Below are 9,787 nucleotides of genomic sequence, written 5' to 3' on the forward strand. Positions count from 1 at the left end.
AAAAAGTGATGACTCAAGCATGGAAACAGCAGGATTCAGCAGCACGGCGCGACTTTTAGGCTAACCTGACATTCTGCTTTGCATTGTTAGGTTGTGACAGGTACTTTCCTGCTTATGCTGTTGCTTTTTATTGAAATTACAAACAAGATCCTGCTTATTTACAGAACATGTGTGAAAGTCATGTTAAAAATGGCTTTTCTGCCTGGTTAAGGATGACTAGCTCTGTGCAAAGCTCCACCGAAAGATTGTTTTTTTTTTTATTATTTGGCTACACGTCTTGAACAAGTTAGTTTTTAAATCAAAGGTAACCTCGCTAAATGCAACAAGGAATTGTGAAATAAAGATTTTAATAAGGAAAAAGGTAAAAGATGAAAATTACTTCTATAATGTTATTTTCAGAGACAAATTATTTTGTCTTTTCTTTTTTTACAGACTTATTTCAATTAAGCCACATTGGGGAATTTTTTAAGTATGACCAGCCTATTTAAAATTATATATTTAGTTTGTAAACCTAAAAATTTAGTTACAAATGTGCTATTTAGTTAGTGAATGAAATATATTGTTCCAACCAGGTAATTATAGATTACATTTTTTGAGCTTTGCTAGCTAAATAATTAGCTTGCCAACTAAATATTTAGTTTGAAACTGTGACAGTGTCAAACTAAATGATCTGGTGAAATTATGACTTTGAAAAATGAGCCCCTTCTCTTATGAAAGGCTAAATAATCCAAAATATTACTGTTAATTTTTGACTTACAAATTTCACCCAGTATGACTTGGCAGTAGATTTATTTTGATTTCCTGGTAAACAGCAGATATAAAGTTTTCATCAAATAGTTGTCTGTGTCCTATTATTATATATTTTCTTCCATTTGAAAATCAAATGTTTGTTTTTTTTATTATTATTTTTAAAATGAGTTTTATTTGCAGCATGTGAGACAAGCCAGAATAAATCTGCTAAAGAGTAGCTACTTTTCCACCTCACTGTGACTTTAAAACTGCAGTGGTGGGAAAAACTCCCTCATTATTGATTGATGTCGACACAATGCCGCATGTTGGATGGCGAACGCCGTCAGATTTAACCAGCAGCTTCAACGCCTCTTCATATTTAATGCCACAGCAGCACCTTCAGTTTACGCTTTGGTTCCTCTCCCCAAGAAAGAACAGAGCAGGCGGCTGAATGTGTAAACAACTCTGTCTGTTTTCTCTGTCTCAGCTGCTTTGATGTGACCCAAAGGTGATGCCACTGGGATTGACAACACGCACCTACAGGGCTTTTGGATTTGGAATAAATCACCGAGACAGGCCCGACCCTCCTGGTGCTCCGCTTCTGGACACTAATATATCTCCCATATAGCTCCCTGCCCCAGTCACTCCGCTCAGATGAGAAAATACGACGAGGTGCCTCGGGGAAATGAATTGCATGCATGCAATTTACTAATACATGGGAGAAATAACAGCTCATAAATGTCGGTAGGTAAGGCAAAGATGGCGTAGATTTGACAGCAATTAATTTATTCCCAACAATCCGCTGCTTGTAATGTAGGATGAAAATGTGAGACTCTCTGAGCTCTATCAAAAACTGAAATGTCAAAACACCTTCATGTGACACACACGCACACACACTACGAGGGGGGAGATGTTTGATCATACCTAGATTAAAAAGAGACCATCAACCGCAAATTGCAACAACGGGGTCGATTTAAGGTGAGAAACATAAAAATAAATAGTTGCCTGACGATTTTTAATGGTTTCAAAGAGTCGAATCTGAACACAAACTCAGGCATAACAACTAAACTGACGGCGCCTGCCCTAAAACGAGGCGAACCTTTACTCTTTTGTTATGATTGATTAGTTTTTGCGAGGAACACTCGCAGCAGGGGACGGCGTATTGACTCACACCTGGATTATTGCAGAACCGTTTGGCAGATTATTAAAAGGCTGCATCACATCCTATTTCACGGGTAAATAAAGGATCAAGAAGACATTAGAGACTACTTCTCATATTTAATCAACTTACAGCTGAACAATATTTGTGCACACGACAAATAATAAAATGCTTAATTTCCAGAGCATGCTAAAGTATTTATGCTGGGAATCACGTGACCTCTCAAAATATCTCTCTTTTTCATATTTTATGCCTCCTGCGTAATTTAAAGGAGAGAATTAGAGCATAAAATTACTCCGCTGTCTGTTGAGGAGGGGGAACTGCGGTCACACAAACACTCAAACACGACATGCAGCGCGTTCCCTTCTATCAGCACAAGATGATGCCAATAAAAGGGCATTCTGCTTGTTACAACAGTGCACAACATGTCAGAGGTATTCTTTTTACTGCAGATATGTTATATTTTCTCATATTAATTATTCAAACCCAAACATAACCTGACCTATATTGTAACTTTTTGAATTAGGCCATCCGGAGCCCCAACTTCATTATTAAAGATACATTGTCAAATTTCCAGTGGAAAAACCAAAGATGCTAGTCGGCAATAATGTGAAGCGTTTGGTTGGTGAAACGCCATGAAAGATTTTTCCACTGTATTATGTGTTGTCCAGGCACATGTTACCATTTTATAGCACAATCATGTCACTATGTTGCATTTAGTTGTTGTAAAAACACTTTTTGTGTATATATATCAAACATAATTTCAAAGAAATTTGCAATTTGATACCTTGAAATCGGGCCTCTGTCTCTTTAAGAACCAGTTAAAGACTAGATGTTTACTAATGGCTGCTGCCACTAGTCTGGAGGAGCTGTGGAGCTGCGAAGCTCAGCCGGAGGCAGCATCTCCATGGTGGAGTTTTGATTAGAGGCAGCAGATGGAAGCAGACATTCAGACATGCTTCAATGGTTGCCACGGGATATTTAAGGATTTCTCAAACAAGCATGAAAGAATCAAAGAAACACTTCCTGTATGTTTTTCATGAGAAAATAACATTATAATGTGATATAAAGCCTAAAAAAGAAAGTATGGAAAATTAAAATGTAAGTGAATTGTTACATTTTTATTATATTTTGATAGACATCTGTCTCGTTTCTTACCAAATCTGTTTGAGATGTGCATAATACAAATTTCAAACACCCAAGTCCATCATGTCTGTTTTTGGTGGTGCTGGTTTAAAGGGATTTTAGCTGGACTCTCCTTGTACTCAGTGCAACAGATTTCCCACAAAACCACTCTGGATCCCAGTATTGTTTCTTTATGAAAACACTTCACACGTACTCATTGATCAAAAAAAACTAACAGTGACAGATATAGATCAGACGGGATGTTATACAATATCCACTTTGTCTGTTTCTCCAAATAAAAGGTTTTAAACGTGAGAAACTGAGTGTTTCAGGCATGCCTGACATTATAAAAATCACACCAAGAGCTTCTGACTTCCAGCTCACACTCCGCTCCGAGAAAAGTCACAGTCTGCCGCATCACTACTCACAACAAATCCAAATTATAATCACAACTGAGAGGAGATACATTTTCACGCGTGTACTCTCTCTGCGATCTGGACGGCACAAGGACAGCCTTGCTGCATGACAAATGATGCAGTGGCTGCGTGGACACGCTCAAGCACCGAAACCTTAATATTCCTCTTTTGTGCTTCTTTTATGTCAAAAGAGGCGACATGACTGCAGCCGGCTCACTGTGCACTGCAAGAGCACATGAGTGGGGAAACCATTATAATGGATGGAGGAGGGAAGCTGTGCCTCTACTTCAAGCAAACTGGGATTCTGTTTCATTTCTTCACTTAATAAAAATAAAGGTTTGGCACTGCAGTGGGTAGTAGGGAAGCTCCCGTATAAATGAAGCACTCTGAGTCGTGAATATCCTTCTTTGCCCCCGCAAACACAGGCTCACATTAAAGCTAAACGCTGATGCGTTGCAGCTTTATATGGTAAAAAGGAGACCAATTGCATTGACCTCGACAAGGGAGGTTGCTTCTCAGCCTCCCAGAGGTTCTGTCGACCAATCACACGGCAGCATAAGAGCATGTAAAACATGCATGAGTAGCTTGTAACATCGTGGGGGAGAGTTTACAGAGCCAGCCCCGACGTCTCTTATGTAACGCTAACAGGATACACCGTTTGAATCTGACAAGACTTCAGCTGAATCACAACTCCACCTCTGCTGTTTTATCAACATTCACTCCACCGCTCCGCTCCGCCTGCTTCTGCTTTAATGGGAGAAAACTGAACGTTAAAATGCAGCTCTTTGTTAAAGACCAGCATGCATCCTCCGGTCCTCGCTCTGGTGTTTAGAGACATGCATTACCCACACATCATTGATTTTAAGCTGCATTTGAATTGTTTAAATCTTTATGTGTTGATAATTTAAGGCCTTCATTATCCTTCACACATAAATGTAAAAAAATAAAATAAAAGCAGAAAGGAGATTTTTGTGATTGAGATTTGTGTGGTTCAGTTCCAGAGGTGGAATATGATCACATCACTCAAACTCTTTCAAAAAGTAATTTGGGCAGTTTTCTAATTACTTCATGTGATCTGTGCTGATTCTGTTTGAGGGCATTTTGGCTCAAGGACCTGATGAGAGAATCACAGTGCAGGAACGTCGGCTGTTATTTGGAAGTCAACCGTGGTGCAGCTCTTCTAAAGCTCTTAGCCTGAAGGGAAGGTTAAGGATTTTGGAAGTGAAGCTCCGTTAAACAGGTTTAAACAATTAATGTTACCTGCAGTCATTATCTATCTAAGCGTCTTCATTTAGTATAAATCCAGATTAGATTTTCATGGAAGCTGAAGCTAATGGCTACTGCAGACTGAAACAGGTTTCCACCATCTGAGGGATCCCAGCCCAAAATATATAATGTCCACAATGCAATTTTAATCTTTAAAATCATTGCCATGTTTACATTCAGAGGGAATTAGCAATAAAGATGATGATACTTTATATAATCCTTGGAAACAGGATGCGTGCGCAGCCAATTATCTTCCTGTGTGAAACGAACTGAGAATGAAACGTGTCGTTTCTGGCCAAACTAGGTGATGTGAAAGTAAAGCCAGTAAAATAACTTTCATTTAGAACGGTGTGATAGTTTTACTTTTTTGCATTCTTTGATTTCCTGTGTAAATATTCATCTGTTTCACTATTGGAAAAATTTTGCCACAAAATTTACATAACCAGCGTTTGCATGAACCACATTGATATCCGAGCACTGAGTTGCTTTCAGATGGTAGACGTCTTCGTTAAACCATCAGATTGATTCATCCTCCTCTGTGCTAATCTGGAGTTTGCCGTAAATGAAAATGCAAAGAGATTCATCTATTGTCGGAACGATATAAAGGTTTGGGTGATTGTTTTTCAGGTGTTTTCATGTAGCAATCCTTGTAAGATGTGATGTATTTACATTTTATTTCCAGCAGCCACTGGGTCCGGTGACCATAAGGTTTCCTCCCGGCAGATTCCCATTGTAGCATGTTGAGAGTCTGAGCCAAAGAATGGATTTGGGCCCTTGGGCAGGTAGCCTGCAAGCTCCTGGTGTTTTTCTTTGAGGAATGAATGGAAAAACCTGCAGGCAGCCTGTTGGCTGGAATAATTCTGACTCCCTAAAAAAAAAAAAAAGATTAAATAAACAAACAGATCCAGTGGACAAACCTACACATACGTCTACTATTGCGATTTCATGCCAGATTAACAGAAATTACTGGCTAGCTGTGAATTGGAATTAAAATTATTTAGCTGTTTTTTACATTTCTAACATTTGTTTTCAAAGTCTTGATTCTGCAGCACAGAGAAATGTTCGCTCATTCTTTAAAAGTCAGCAACGTTTTAGCTGCATCCATTTATCACCTAATAAACTTGGACTGGCTTCTCTATACCTGCTTAAAATGTGTCTCTCCACAGCACGACACAGAATGTCGTCAGAGGGCCAAAAACCATGATAAGAAAACAACATCAGCAGCCAGTTCCACGTTCTCCTGGTTGATTTGATTGTTTAACCATTTTTGTTTTCTGACATTCATCTTGAGTAGCCAAAAATCTTACTGGTTTTATACAAAATGGTAACATAGTGAAGTGGTATCGTTTGCACTTCACTAAACTAAACAGGTCAAAACAAACAACATCAAAACGAAGAAACAAAAATTAGGATTATTAATCTAATTTTCAAACTCACCTATTTCTGCAGATCACTAAATTATCTGCAAAAATTAAATCCATCCATCCATCCATCCATCCATCCATCCATCCATCCATCCATCCATCCATCCATCCATCCATCCATCCATCCATTTTCTTCCACTTATCCGGGGTCGGGTCGCAGGGGCAGCAGCTTCAGAAGGGAGGCCCAGACTTCCCTCTCCCCAGCCACTTCTTCCAGCTCCTCCGGGGGAATCCCAAGGCGTTCCCAGGCCAGCCGAGAGACGTAATCCCTCCAGCGTGTCCTGGGTCTTCCCCGAGGCCTCCTCCCGGTGGGACGTGCCCGGAACACCTCACCAGGGAGGCGTCCAGGAGGCATCCTTACCAGATGCCCGAGCCACCTCAACTGGCTCCTCTCAACGTGGAGGAGCAGCGGCTCTACTCTGAGTCCCTCCCGGATGACCGAGCTTCTCACCCTATCTCTAAGGGAGAGCCCAGCCACCCTGCGAAGGAAACCCATTTCGGCCGCTTGTACCCGTGATCTCGTTCTTTCGGTCATGACCCAAAGCTCATGACCATAGATGAGGGTGGGAACGTAGATCGACCGGTAAATCGAGAGCTTCGCTTTTTGGCTCAGCTCTCTCTTCACCACGACGGACCGGTACAGCGCCCGCTTCACAGTAGACGCTGCCCCAATCCGCCTGTCGATCTCCCGCTCCCTTCTTCCCTCATTCGTGAACAAGATCCCCAGATACTTAAACTCCTCCACTTGAGGCAGGACGACCCCCCTGACCCGGAGAAGGCACTCTACCCTTTTCCGGCTCAAGACCATGGCCTCGGATTTGGAGGCACTGAGCCTCATCCCGGCCGCGTCACACTCGGCTGCGAACCGCTCCAGTGAGAGCTGCAGATCACGTTCCGATGAAGCCAACAGGACCACATCATCCGCAAAAAGCAGAGATGCGATCCTAAGGCCACCAAAACGGATCCCCTCAACACCTCGGCTGCGCCTAAAAATTCTGTCCATAAAAGTAATGAACAGAATCGGTGACAAAGGGCAGCCTTGGCGGAGTCCAACTCTCACCGGAAACGAGCCCGACTTACTGCCGGCAATGCGGACCAGACTCTGACACCGGTCATACAGGGACCTGAAAACCCGTATCAAAGGGCCCGGTACCCCATACTCCCGGAGTACCCCCCACAGGGCCCCCTGAGGGACACGGTCGAACGCCTTCTCCAAGTCCACAAAACACATGTAGACTGGTTGGGCGAACTCCCATGCACCCTCCAGGACCCCGCTGAGGGTGTAGAGCTGGTCCAGTGTTCCACGACCAGGACAAAAACCACACTGCTCTTCCTGAATCCGAGGTTCGACTATCCGACGGACCCTCCTCTCCAGGACCCCTGAATAGACCTTACCAGGGAGGCTTAAGAGTGTGATCCCCCTGTAATTGGAGCACACCCTCCGGTCCCCCTTTTTAAACAGGGGGACCACCACCCCAGTCTGCCAGTCCAGGGGAACTGCCCCCGATGTCCATGCGATATTGCAGAGTCGCGTTAGCCAACACAACCCCACAACATCCAGAGCCTTAAGGAACTCCGGGCGGATCTCATCCACCCCCGGGGACCTGCCACCGAGGAGCTTTTTGACCACCTCGGCGACCTCATCCCCAGATTGGAGAGCCCAGCCCAGAGTCCCCATGCTCAGCTTCCTCAACAGAAGGCATGTTGGTGGGATTGAGGAAGTCTTCGAAGTATTCCGCCCACCGGCCCACAACGTCCCGAGTCCGAGTTGAGGTCAGCAGCGCACCATCCCCACTATAAACAGTGCTGCAATGCTTCCCCCTCCTGAGACGCCGGATGGTGGACCAGAATCGCCTCGAAGCCGTACGGAAGTCTGTCTCCATGGCCTCTCCAAACTCCTCCCACGCCCGAGTTTTTGCCTCAGCGACAACCCGAGCCGCATGCCGTTTCGCCCACCGGTACCCATCAGCTGCTTCTGGAGTCCCACAGGCCAAAAAGGCCCGGTAGGACTCCTTCTTCAGCTTGACAGCATCCCTCACCGAAGGTGTCCACCAACGGGTTCGAGGGTTGCCGCCGCGACAGGCACCAACAACCTTGCGGCCGCAGCTCCGATAGGCCGCCTCGGCAATGGAGGTACGGAACATGGTCCACTCAGACTCAATGTCCCCCACCTCCCCCGGAACGTGTTCGAAGTTCTGCCGGAGATGAGAGTTAAAGCTCTGTCTCACAGGGGACTCCGCCAGACGTTCCCAGCAGACCCTCACTACACGTTTGGGCCTGCCAGGTCTGACCGGCTTCCTCCCCCACCACCGGAGCCAATTCGTCACCAGGTAGTGGTCAGTGGACAGCTCCGCACCTCTCTTCACCCGAGTGTCCAAGACATACGGCCGCAAATCCGATGAGACGATGACAAAGTCATTCATCGAACTGCGGCCTAGGGCGTCCTGGTGCCAAGTGCACATATGGACGCCCTTGTGAACATGGTGTTCGTGATGGACAATCCGTGACGAGCACAGAAGTCCAACAACAGAACACCGCTTGGGTTCAGATCGGGGGGGCCGTTCCTCCCAACCACGCCTCTCCAGGTCTCACTGTCATTGCCCACGTGAGCGTTGAAGTCTCCCAGTAGAACAAGGGAGTCCCCAGGAGGGGCACTCTCCAGTACCCCCTCTAAGAACTCCAAGAAGGGTGGGTAATCTGAACTGCCGTTCGGCCCGTAAGCACAAACAACAGTCAGAACCCGTCCCCCCACCCGTAGGCGGAGGGAGGCTACCCTCTCGTTCACCGGGGTGAACCCCAACGTACAGGCGCCCAAATGGGGGGCAACTCACCGTGGGCAACTCCAGAGTGGAAGTACGTCCAGCCCCTCTCAAGGAGACTGGTTCCAGAACCAGAGCCATGCGTCAAGGTGAGGCCGACTATTTCTAGCCGGAACCTCTCAGCCTCGCACACTAGCTCCAGTTCCTTCCCCACCAGAGAGGTGACGTTCCACGTCCCAAGAGCCAGCTTCTGCAGCCGAGGATCAGACCGCCAGGGTCCCCTCCCTCGGCTACCGCCCGTAACACATTGCATCCGACCCCTTTGGCCCCTCGGACAGGTGGTGAGCCCATCGGAAGGGGGACCCACGTCTCCTCTTCGGGTTGAGCCCGGCCGGGCTCCGTGGGTAAAAGCCCAGCCACCAGGCGCTCGCCATCGTGCCCCACCTCCAGGCCTGGCTCCAGAGTGGGGCCCCGGTGACCCGCGTCCGGGCGAGGGAAAACGCAGTCCAAAGTTTGCATTCATCATAGGGGTCTTCGGGCTGCACTTTGTCTGGTTCCTCACCTAGGACCTGTCTGCCTTGGGTGACCCTACCAGGGGCATAAAGCCCCAGACAGCATAGCTCCTAGGATCATTGGGACACTCAAACCCCTCCACCACGATAAGGTGGCAGCCCAAGGAGAGGCAAACTGCGGTACAAAAACAAACGGTACAATACAAAAAAAAGGAAAACCCTCAATTTGGTAGTACCTGGTGATGCAATCGATGACATCACACACATGTTAACAGGAAGTGCGGGTCCGGCCCCGCCCATGCAGCTGTTTGGGCTGTAGCATCTCAACAGACAAACAATGGTGAGTATAAAAGAAATAAACACATCATTTACCAGAAACGCTCCTTGTAAAAAAACA

The sequence above is a fragment of the Poecilia reticulata genome, chromosome 13, assembly GCF_904066995.2.
Source record: "Poecilia reticulata chromosome 13, P_reticulata-male-v2, whole genome shotgun sequence".
NCBI lineage: Eukaryota > Metazoa > Chordata > Actinopteri > Cyprinodontiformes > Poeciliidae > Poecilia > Poecilia reticulata.